Source organism: Anabrus simplex, chromosome 7, assembly GCF_040414725.1.
Source record: "Anabrus simplex isolate iqAnaSimp1 chromosome 7, ASM4041472v1, whole genome shotgun sequence".
NCBI lineage: Eukaryota > Metazoa > Arthropoda > Insecta > Orthoptera > Tettigoniidae > Anabrus > Anabrus simplex.
The window spans coordinates 119,581,621-119,594,197 of NC_090271.1; the positions used below are offsets into that span (position 1 = coordinate 119,581,621).

Here is a 12,577-nt window from a genome sequence, read left to right on the forward strand (position 1 = left end):
ACATCACATACGTTATACTTACCAAATTTTTCAGGCCTATTCTTGATCATAATGCAAAGAAAGTGACTAATGACTGATTTATTAAACAAATTCAAGAGCAAGCCTCTGAGCAGAAAGGTGTTGAAATTATAGAAATAGGGAAAAATCGGGTGAGTACTTCTATTTAGGCCTGTTTCCCTATTCTTTATTCTTGTGTGATAAAAAAGTGCAAAATGAAAGATATCTATGAAGTGTAGTGTGTTCTAAGTTGTTTTGTATATTTATATCTGATTCACACCGGGCATAATTATAATAAAAATGTATTATTTCGCGTTATTGTATGAATCTTCAATATAAGGATATAGACAGAACATGAGAACAACAGAACATAAACGCGATCCAAGTGGCCATTGCCTGAACTACTTTGTTCGCTCAGAAATGTGTCGGCTTGTCCAGGCCTTCTATTATAGCGTAGGCAACGATACACCTTACCCACCAAGGACGAACTCTTCAGTCAATCTATACTGTAGGCCCAATCTCTAGTGAATCAAACAATAGGACGCACTTGCGCCAATTTTGTTTTAGAAGGGATAACAGACGCCAACGATTACATAGCAAAATCATAAATGACGATCATTTTAGATGTTCTGAAACAATTTTAAGCAGAAAAATACGTTAAATTTGTTGGAACACGTAGAAATGCAGATCTACTACAACAGATCAAAAATACTAAAAGGTTACACGTGCAGACTCGTTAGAGCAGAAACAAGAACACTCGAATGCAGTATACAAAATTTTCTGGATTTTACTTTTTTGTTTCTTTACACTTTCCTTTATGTCACACCGACACAGATAGGTGTTATGGTATGATGGGATATGAAGGGGCTAGGAGTGGGAAGGAAGCGACCGTGGCCTTAAGTTACAGCCCCAGCATTTACCTGGTGTGAAAATGGGAAACTATGGAAAACCATCTTCAGGGCTGCCGACAGTGGGTTTCGAACCCACTATCTCCCGAATGCAAGCTGATAGCTATGTGACGGAAACCGCGCGGCCACTTGCTCGGTAATTGTTTTACTTTATATGAGTAGACAACTTTATTTTTAAAAACTATAATTTGTATTATTTTATTATTAACCGGGCAGAGCTTCCAAGCTTTAAGCTGTGGAGCCAAACTCTGCATTCGGGAGAATGGCTGTCTGTGGTTTCCCATTTTCACTTCCAGGAAAATGCCGGAACCGTTCCACTTCATAGGCCACAGTCAATTCCTTCCACCTCTTTACTCTATTTCTATCACCATCATTCATTTCATCTTCATTAGTTCCTTAACTAAGGTTAGCTTCAGAAAGGGCATCTGACCGTGCAAACATGTCATAAGATTCATCTCCTCTCATCCCCGACCTAGTATCAAGAAACAGAACTAAGGTGTGGACAAAGATTATCATTTTATTATTACGAATTGATTTTTTAAGTTTTTATTTCTGAATGGTTCAGGATGTGGGTTACTGTAGTCACGTCCTAGTTCGTGAACCATGGGCAACGGCTAATTGGCCTAGTATGTGGTCCTGAGAGTCGGGATACCAGTTGCTATGGAATGGGAGTGGGCATCTCGGACATATTCTGAGTCCTGGCCCTCCTTGTGCTCAGGTGGCTAGGACTATACAATCTACCGGTGGTCTATAACCCGTTAGAGGAGGGATCCTCTCTTGGACTATGTGTAAGTAGGGTAGCATCCTGCTTCACGAATTTATCCAGCTCAAAACATTTTAAGTAAGCCTCGGACCTATGAGAGAAACGGAACCCACGCTCATTTCACAGGCGAGGGACTCCTTGGAAACAACTTGGCGAACGAAATGGAAGTCGATGGGTAGCTATCAATATTAATGGGGCTTATGGAAGAAAGAAAGAAAGAACTGGCTGAGTCAGCAAAGAGGATGCATCTGGATGTGCTAGGAGTAAGTGATATTCGGGTAAGGGGAGATAAAAAGGAAGAGATAGCAGATTATCAAGTGTACTTGACGGGTGTTAAAAAGGGAAGGGCAGAGTGTGGGGTAGGGCTGTTCATCAGGAATACTATTGAACACAACATAGTTTCTGTTAGGCACGTAAATTAGCGAATGATGTGGGTAGATTTGGCAGTTGGAGGAATTAAGACGAGAATTGTCTCCGTGTATTCACCATGTGAGGGTGCAGATGAGGATGAAGTTGACAAGTTTAATGAAGAATTGAGTCACATCATGGTCAGGGTCAACAGCAAGGATAGAATAGTGCTAATGGGCGATTTCAGTGCGAAAGTCGAAAATAGAACTGAAGGATACGAAAGGGTGGCTAGTAAATGTGGGGAAGATATGGAAGCTAATAGGAAAGGGAAGCGTTTGCTGGACTTATGTGGTAGTATGGGTTTAGCAGTTACGAATACATTCTTCAAGCACAAGGCTATCCACCGTTAAACATGGGAGGGCAGGGGTACCCCAGATCCACAATAGATCCACATCGAAACCGACTTGAAATTAAGGAAATCTGTTAGGAATGTACGGGCTTTCCAGGGATTTTTCGATGATACAGACCACTATCTGATCTGTAGTGAGCTAAGTATCCCTAGACCTAGGGTAGAGAAACGTGAAGTTTGTCTGCAAACGAATAAGGGTAGAAAATCTCCAGGACGAGGAAGTACATGGATATGATTAGTGAGAAGTTCCGAAGAGTGAACAGTAAGCAGGTTCAGTATATAGAAACAGAATGGGTGGCATACAGGGATGATGTAGTAGAAACAGCAAGGGAATGCCTAGGAACAACTATGTGTAAATATGAGAAAAAAGCGAAGATCTTGGTGGAATGATGCAGTGATAGCAGCTTGTAATCGTAAAAAGAAGGCTTATCAGAAATGGTGGAAACAAGGGCTGATGCAGACAGGGAATTGTACGTAGCTGGATGAAACAGAGCGAAACAAATAGTTGTTGAATCCAAAAAGAAGTCGTGGGAAGAGTTTCGTAATAACCTGGAAAGGCTTGGTCAATCAGCAGGTAAACATTTCTGGACAGTAATAGTGTTAGGAAGGGAGGGGAAAATGAAATGAACAGTGTTTTGGGTGATTCAGGTGAACTCTTAATCGATCTCAGGGAATCACTGGACAGGTGGAAGGAATGTTTTGAAAATCTTCTGAACGTAAAAGGAAATCTTCCTGGTGGTGTCGCAAACAACCGAGCTCATGAGGAGGAGGAAAGTGATGTTTGTGAAGTTACGCCTGAGGAAATTTAAAAAGGGGTAAATAAACTCCATTGTCACAAAGCAGCAGGAATAGATTAAATTAGACCTGAAATGGTGAAGTATAGTGGGAAGGAAAATGGGTTCATAGAGTAATAAAATTAGCATGGAGTATTGATAAGGTACCTTCAGATTGGACAAAATCAGTAATTGCAGGTATCTACAAGCAGTGAAGCGGAACGATTGCAACAACTATCGAGGTATCTCATTGATTAATATACCAAGCAAAGTATTCACTGGTATCTTGGAAGGGAGAGTGCGAACAGTGGTTGAGAGGAAGTTGGATGAAAACGAGTGTGGTTTCAGACCACAAGAGGGACTGTCAGGTTCATAATTTCAGTATGCACCAGGTAACTGAAAAATGCTACGAGAGGAATAGACAGTTATGTTTATGTTTTGTAGATCTAGAGAAAGGATATGACAGGATACCGAAGGAAAAGATGTTCGCCATACTACGGGACTATAGGATTAAGGATAGATTATTAAAATCAATCAATGGCATTTATGTTGACAATTGGGCTGAAGTGAGAATTGGTGGCATAATGAGTTCTTGGTACAGGGCATTTACAGGGGGATAGACAAGGCTGTAATCTTTCACCTTTGTTGTTCGTAGTTTACATGGATCATCTGCTGAAAGGTATAAAGTGGCAGGAAGGGATTCAGTTAGGTGGAAATGTAGTAAGCAGTCTGTCCGGCCCCGAGGTGTAGGGGGCAACACGTGCGCCTGTCACCCGGCGGTCCCGGGTTTGATTCCCGGCCGGATCAGGGGTTTGTAATTGTAATCACGCCTGAGGAAATGGAAAAGTGGTAAATAAACTCCATTGTCACAAAGCAGCAGGAATAGATTAAATTAGACCTGAAATGGGACCTGGGTGTTTGTGTCGTCCTTAGTGTTCCTTTCCTCACATTGAACACTTTACACTTCCGCCATTTACAAAATACACCCAGGTTCCTCACATATGGGGCAAAAGGTCTTTCTAGGTCGACGCCCCGAACAAATAGCATTAAAAAAAGTAAACAGTTGGCCTAGGCTGACGACTTTGTCTTAATTGCAGATTTTGCCGAAAGCCTGCAGTCTAATATCTTGCAACTTAAAAACAGGTGCAATGAGTATGGTATGAAAATGAGCCTTGCGAAGACTAAATTGATGTCAGTAGCTAAGAAATCCAAGAGAAATGAATGTCACATTGGTGAAGCAAAGCTGGAACAGGTAGTAAATTTCAAGTATTTAGGATGTGCGTTCTCCCAGGATGGTAATATAGTGAGATTGAATCAAGGTGTAGTAAAGCTAATGCAGTGAGCTCGCCATTGTGATCGACAGTATTCTGTAAGAAGGAAGTCAGCTCCCGGACGAAACTACCTTTACATCAGTCTGTTTCCAGACCAACGTTGCTTTAGGGGAGCGAAAGTGGGAAGAATGATTGCTGGTACAAAAAGTGGGGAACAATGGCAGGAGGGTACTCGGAATGAGGAGATAAAGGCTGAGTCAGGAATGAACTCGGTGGATGAAGCTGTACGCATAAATCGGCTTCGGTGGTGGGGTCATGTGTGGCGAATGGAGGATCGGTTACCTAGGAGAATAAAGGACTCTGTTACGGAGGGTAAGAGAAGTAGAGGGAGACCAAGATGACGATGGTTAGACTCAGTTTCTAACGATTTAAAGAGGTAAAGAACTAAATGAGGCACAGGACTAGTTGGAAATAGAGGATTGTGGCGACGTTTAGTGAATTCACACAGGCTTGCAGACTGAATGCTGAAAGGCACAACGGTCTATAATGATGCTGTATGTATATATTTGTGAATTAATACACTAGTAGACTACTATCAAGATAGATAACGAGCGTCAGAGGCAATGCATTCTGCAGTAATTTGAGGTCGGAAGAAAAGTAGTCAGTAGCACGGCAATGTCAATAGTAGAAGAAATGGACAAACTTGTAAGTACAGTGATTTTATTTACTACTGTTGACGCCTTTGTCATACGGTATAGTTTACCTGCATTGCATGGTCCTTTCGGAATCACTTCTCGAAAAATTTGGCGCTTATGGCCACCAGTCAATCAAACCTGGCAAGTACTAGTCCTAATCTCGATTTAACATTTTCAAGTAAGTAGGTATATACAGGGTGGTGGGAAACAAAGTGAACCGGGTATACGAGCGATACAGGTTTGGCCAGACTGGTAAATAATTTGAAATATTTTTTTCGGTATCTCGTGCCATTGTCATTTTATCAGCTGCTGAACTTAGCCAATCAGATCGATGCGCGAGCGAAGTGAGGCGGTGTTGCTAAATGTGTTCCGGGCTTAAGACCGGATTGAGAGCACCAATCTAAGAAGTCTTGCGTTGCGTGAGTTCAAGTTCACTGTAGGCACGCCGCACTGCTGCTTAATGAACATTTCCGGAAATGACCGATCGGCTGGAAGCTACCGATGCCAAGAAATCAGTATGCAACAAAAACTCACCGTGGGTCCCAGCCGGTGTTGCCGTAACGTACTTGCTATGGCACAATCCCGTCAGATCAGAGGTCCGCGTTCAAATCCCTCCCCTGGAGAGATGTTTTTCTTGTCTTTTTAAATTCTCCCGCGTAGCGATCTGATTGGCTAACTTCAGCAGCTGATACAATGAATACGGTGTGATATATAAATTATATTTTTCAAATTATTTATCTTCTTTTATAAGATTTTATTTTACGTCGCACAGACACAGATAGGTTTTATGGCGACGATGGGATAGGCAAGGCCTAGGGCCGTGGCCCTAATTAGGGTACAGCCCCAGCATTTGCCTGGTGTGAAATGGGAACCACGGAAAACCATATTCAGGGCTGCCGACAGTGGGTTTCGAACCCACTAACTCCCGGATGCAAGCTCACAGCTGCGCGCCCCTAAGCGCACGGCCAACTCGCCCGGTAAAATTATTTGTCAGTTTGACCAATACTACAACACGTTGTTTTCGACCACCCTGTATAATGTTTCAGCTTTCTACCTCATGAGAATAATGTTATTGTACGGTAATTTGGAAGTCTAACTTACACCACCTAGAACGACTTTTACATCAATTCTGACGCACCGTTCTCGCCGCGGTAAATGATTTCAGACAACTTTCCTGGTAGCAAAATAGAGTACTATCTTTCGATACATGAGAATGCCAAGATAATGATTACCTAGGACTGGGGCGGCATGCTGTGCTATGGATTTATTTCTTCTTTACAAATCCATCGACCTCTATCGGTATGGGAATTACGTTCTTTGTCTAAGAAAATGCTTTTGCCTGAGGCACAGATTCACATAAGGATACACCTTACTCTGTTAAGTCTTCAGGTCCCCCGGAGGCTGGATGGATCCTCCAAAAGCCAATTTCAGTGCTACAATGACGCGTACTAGGCAGGATGAGGAATGTAGTAGTTTGCCATTGCTTTCCTCAGTCGTCCAGAAAGTGATATTACAGCAAGACTGGCCTTCAAACAACCGAACGAACTGAGCATGCTCTGAATGTCATTCCTCAGTATCATCCATAGCCCAGTAGCTTCCATACTGTCACAGCCACACATGAGAAACTTCAGTTGAAGCTACATTTTGCTCTGGTCCGTGCCAAGAGAGAATAATACCGCATCCGCCAAAAAATAGTAATAGGCGGACACCTCAATCTGCAAGTATATAACGTATTTTGATAGACGATCAGAGGATCATTCCCATGAGTTGGTAATGAACACAATGCATGATACTTGTATGCACGAAACGTGATAATTGTATCGAGGTTAAAGAGTTTCCCTTCCTACTACAGTGACAAGCCCCTCCTATCACCAGCAGGCGCCAGTCGCTCAAGCTGCGATGGTCGACCCACCTCAGGTGCCAAACCATTGGCCTTGGCTGCTAGTTCGACTCTGTCTTCACTCATAGGAGTATGCGTCTAATTATTTTAAAATACAATTTGTTTTACGTCGCGCCGACACAGATAGATCTTATGGCGACTATGGGATTGGAAAGGGCTAAGAGTGGGAAGGATTCGACCGTGGCCTTGATTAATGTACAGCTACAGCATTTGCCTAGTGTGAACATTGGAAACCACCTTCAGGGCTGCCGACATTGTGGTTCGAACCCACTATCTCCCGAATGCAAGCTGATAGCTATGGAACCGCGCAGCCACACGTTCGGTTGTATGAGTCTCCTAGACTGTCTTAAATATATAATAAACTGTTATTCTATTCATAAATGTATTTCGATTTGACGCCAAATTCACAGTGTAATGTTATTAATTGCATTTCTTCAGGGAAAACGGAAATAAGTCTTATAAAGGATTTTAATTACTGTGTTCTGGCTCCTTACACTTGCAAAAAGTTTGTTTTACACCTTGACAGCAAAATATATCATGTTTATATAATTTCTATGTACTAAGCAGCCTCTGTGCTCAGGCGGCAGCGCACCGTCCGCTCACTGCTGGGTTCCGTGGTTCAAATCCCGGTCACTTCCTGCGAGATTCGTGCTGGACAAAGCGGAGGTGGGACATATTTTAATTTTGGTCCATGACAAGAGGTAGGCCTAATCATATACAACAACAATAAAATAAAATAGATATAAAAGAAAAGTAAAAAAATATACACGATTTTTTCAAATACAACGGAAAAGCGTACAATTTAGGATTCAATCTAGGGCCTTCTAATTCATCGTCCACAATCCTAGTAACTGAGCCAGCATAGCTGCGACAGCTAATCCATTGTATGGAGTGAACACTACGTAAGTTGATAATATTTTCTTAACTGAAACTTTTACAGAGTTCATTAAATCTTCGGCATATTTTGAATGTTCACATTCAGACCTATAAAAGATTTAAAATGTCTCACTAAAATCTGATGAAAGTGCGGGGCAGTCAACTTTTGAAAAATTGTCCCGATTTTATCCTGATTTGTCATAGATAACACACATTAAATAATAACTAGGGCTCGGATGTTTAGGAAAAGTCATATTTTTTTCCTTTGTCTCATTTATTTACCTGCTTGGATTTTGGTGCAAATCAGGTGATTATCGTCACAATTAAGTGATTTTTATTTGTCATATAAATGCATATTTTGGGTATTTTTTTGTCATAAGATCAAATTTTGAGCTATTTTCGTAGGAACGTCATATTTGGGTCATATTTCGGCGGTTTGGCGACAGCTGTGGCTGTGCAAAATCATCGTCAACTTTCCAAATGAGAACTAGTATTCACAAAACTGCTTTTCCGTATCACATATGTATGTAATACAAGTGGAATACTCTGCCGCTTCTATCAAGATTGCGCAGGAATTGTTTTCCTACTGTTTGTCAGAATGTCTGGTATATATTAAGTCGAACTTTGGAATTATATCGATTGGAATTACTCGTTTAGAAAATGCTAGTTTAGAAATTCATGGATGTATTGAAAATGTGTGAAGTGTTGAACTTCCAGCACAATCACATGGAATAGTTGGCGTCAGAGTAAAATGGAAACTTTAAAATGTGCTTAATCGAAGTGACGCTTTTCGCTGTGTGTGCAAGATAAATGATGGTCTTAGAGGAGAAGATACCAGTACATTTCAAGATGAGTGCATACTCGACAGCAGTGATTTAATATTATTTAAATATGCACCAATAACATCTTGTGACGTAGAAAGGAGCTTTTCTCCTTACAAGAATGTGTTATAATCGGAGGTGTTTCACGGCTGATGATTTGAAGATGAATCTTGTTATACACTTCAATACCACCCGCGGAGAATGAAAAAGTTATGTGAGTTTGCACTATTTGCCCTGCCGCCCTACCATAATGTATCGAAAGAATTCTGCTTAATTCGTTTCGTGGTGCTCAATTTAAACTTTAACGCATTTGAGTAATATTAATGTAATCTGGGCTAAAACGTTCCAAAATATTTTCAAAAAATAGATTGATCTCTAGTTTTCTCGTATTTCAAACCAACAGTGAAGGGTGCAGACATGTTTTGACTTTTTAAATGTTGTGTGATCTGATAATCTTAGCGAACTTAGTACTTTATAGGTATGTATTCACAAATATTTAATAAGTAAATCGAGGACAATAGACTGTGAATAACTGCTAAACATGTATATTCAGAAAATTAATATGAAAGTAATAATCAACAATTTAGTTAACAAATATGTATCAAAGGAATTGCCGTTACGATTTATAACTTATTTTAAAATGGCCATATAATCATTTTCGGGTCATATTTTGTCACTTTTAAGGTCATATTTGCTTGCTTATTTGGGCTATTTTTAGGTCTTAAACATCCGAGCCCTAATAATAACATACTTTTTCTCATAACGACTTGGCGCAATGGGAAACACTGCAACTAACCTAACCATAGAGCAGGTCGGTGATGCACGATGTAGCAATGTGTGATTCTAATTGTCATGTTAGAAATGTAAATAATAACTATACTGAGAAATATGACACAAACTGTATTTTCCTCTACGAATCTTTTACAACGAGTTCCGCCTTTCGAAACAAACTTCGGGATGGCGGGGAGCGGGAGTGGAAAGAAAAATGCCCCGCTTTTTGGTACAAGATAGTGGAAAATTCTGTATAGCTCCTCTTCCAGCAAAATAATAATAATAATAATAATAATAATAATAATAATAATAATAATAATAATAATAATAATAAGACGCAAAAATATGTCACAGAGCACTTAGTGACAACACACACTCCAAGAAGCGTAACTTTTAATGGTCCGTTTAATTTAGTTGGCAATGTATTGTAAATAAATTTACATGATCAACCCTTCGTTTCATTATTAATATTCATTCTTATCAGTCCGGTATCTGCATATTTTCCAATATTACTATTCCTTTATTTTTACAATTCGCCTTGCGTCGCACAGACACAGACAAGTCTTATGGCGACGATGGGGTAGAAAAGGGCTGTAGCCTCAATTAAGATACAGCCCCAGCATTTGCCTGGTGTGAAAACGGGTAACCATGGAAAACCATCTTCAGGCCTACCGTCAGTATGTTTCAAACCCACTATCTCCCGACTGCAAACTGACAGCCCAGTATTACTGCTCTAACCAATTTTAAAAATATCAGAATTCTGTTCTGAAAGAGTTCGTTAACTTTCTGATAAACCTACCTTGGCTTTCTGTTTTAAGCAAATTGTTGCTTCCATAATTTCATTGACGTCACAGAGACGAAATTTCAACCAATATCTTTCGGTAAGAACTGAAGATCACAATATGAATCTTCTCTTTTTATTTAGTGTATGTAGTTCGATAAATGCCCTTTCCCCTGACAGGGAGAGAATTTTAACAATTGCTTGTTTACAGAGAATTTCCTTTATACAACCATGGATTCAAAACCTACATGAAATTCACTCAGCTATAATGGAACTATTTTCTTATTCGACGAAAATACACTAAAATGTTTATCCCTAACACAGAGCTCATTTCTTATATTAAATGTCGAATAGGACCACGCCCGCCAACCGTCAGCGATGGGTCAACCGAGGACAAGTGATGGAACTGTGCTCTGAAGACGTACGGACTAACGAAGGACGTAGCTGAATAAGAACAAACTTAATTATAGGAATTCACAAGCAATTGAGGTTATTAGACGTAACGCACGAACTATTCGAAGAGAAAAGGTTATTTTGTCTGCGTATCATCTCAAATGTCATTCCTGTAATATCCTGCTTCATTCAATACGAATTTAATCATGAGAATTTTCCTTCAATTAGGGTCAAATATCCCATCAAATTTCTTTTTCTTCTTCTTGCAATCAGGATTCATTACTGTCAATTATCTTACAGGATGTGTATTTCTAAATTGCACCAGATACTAGTCTAGTATTTGCTGTCACAGAGCAACACGACCAATCTACAATACATAACGGAACATTTGGATTTCTGCGGGTCCTCTATATTTGTTTAAGTACCGCTTACTAAAGAGATATTGTACTTTATTAAAACCGTACTAAATACTTTAGCCCTAGGCAACTGATGTTCCCGTTTATAGCTTAGCGACTCTGTGTCCTACTAAATCCCTTTGACTGCCCTCGAAACCTTGAAATAATTCACCCACTCGTATGCTATTTGACCTGATCACAGTCAAATCTGTATGTAGAAACAATATTCACGCAAGTTACTCACAGTCACTATGCAACAATGACCTTAACCTGACGACCGTCGGTCAGGCTATATGAAGCCGTGACGAGGATTTGTTCATCTTCAAGGATGTACTATGAGCAAGAGAGTATGTAAAGAGAGGTAGTACGTCGCAACATCACATAACTCTCATATACAGTATTTTTTGAATTCCTGAACAGTTTTTCAATACCGATGCACAGTAGCAATCCTAAATAATTGAATGACGGCACAGGACCATGTCCCCCATTCAAGTAACGCTGAAACCATATTCACACGTTTTATCAACCAAGATCCTGGCATATCATCAGAGATGAATAATTTCCTCACTCCATGTAATTGGGATGTGATCTGTGACGTAAGAACATTCTACTGGTAGCTTAATAATTGCCCTGCTTGGACCAGTCTTAAGTTCAAAGTCGAGGCAAGGCCGCTTGCCTCCCAAGTTCACTAACACATCAGAACTCCTTCATTTAATAGGCTATGCTATACATTTGACATCATGAGGAGCAGTTAATTGCATGCAGGGTGCACTAAACTTACATCTCCCAGCCACCACCTGACGTGTTAGCCGAGCGCTTTGCTCGCTTGGCCCCGACACAAGGATCCGTTATCTTACCTTCAGCTGACACTCGAGATCACCAATATATATCCACACTATCCATAAGTTGGTGGGTGATAACAGATGTAATTCACCAAATTTCACTATAAACTCATCACACTTTATCAAAGTAATGGCCCGGCACCTGTGGCGACTTGCGTGTCAATGTACAGCTAAGGTAGCTATAGAGATGGGTTGGTTGTATGCCTGGGGCTTCAGGTGCTCAGAGCTGCATGCCACCGCCATCTGACGGTAGGTAGAGCAAGGTGCTAGTGTGTTGTTCGGCAGGTAGAGGGGTGCGCCGTGAGGCCCGCCCCTGACAGTTGAGGGTGTCAGAGCGCATTGATCGCAACCCTTCTTAACAATGTAAACAAGTCAGATGTGAGAGGCTGATAAACTAATGACACTTGACACTCGATAACTGTATTGACAGACCGCTGATAACATTCACTGTGTGATAACAAATTACACTTGTAACGGTGTAATGCGACCTTGTTCAGGCTTCAACCTCTCGAAGGACGTACCCAGGCCCGCTCACAGAAAAATAAAATGTCAGTGGTGCCATAGGGTATGAAGTGGGTTATTGGAGAGAGGCTAAGCAAGGTAGACTATTTCGAAAATAAAGTTCCCATAAATA

General features: G+C 40.6%; 1 protein-coding gene across 1 annotated transcript in view; it reads right to left on the reverse strand.

The window, feature by feature from the left end:
* ck (myosin-VIIa ck) overlaps positions 1 to 12,095 on the reverse strand; it is a 399,120-nt gene extending 387,025 nt beyond the window's left edge. The window contains exon 1 of the mRNA XM_067151286.2: positions 11,959 to 12,095. The gene's annotated coding sequence lies outside the window, so the exon portion shown is untranslated. The remainder of the gene's footprint in view (positions 1 to 11,958) is intronic.
* Positions 12,096 to 12,577: the final 482 nt, after the last annotated feature.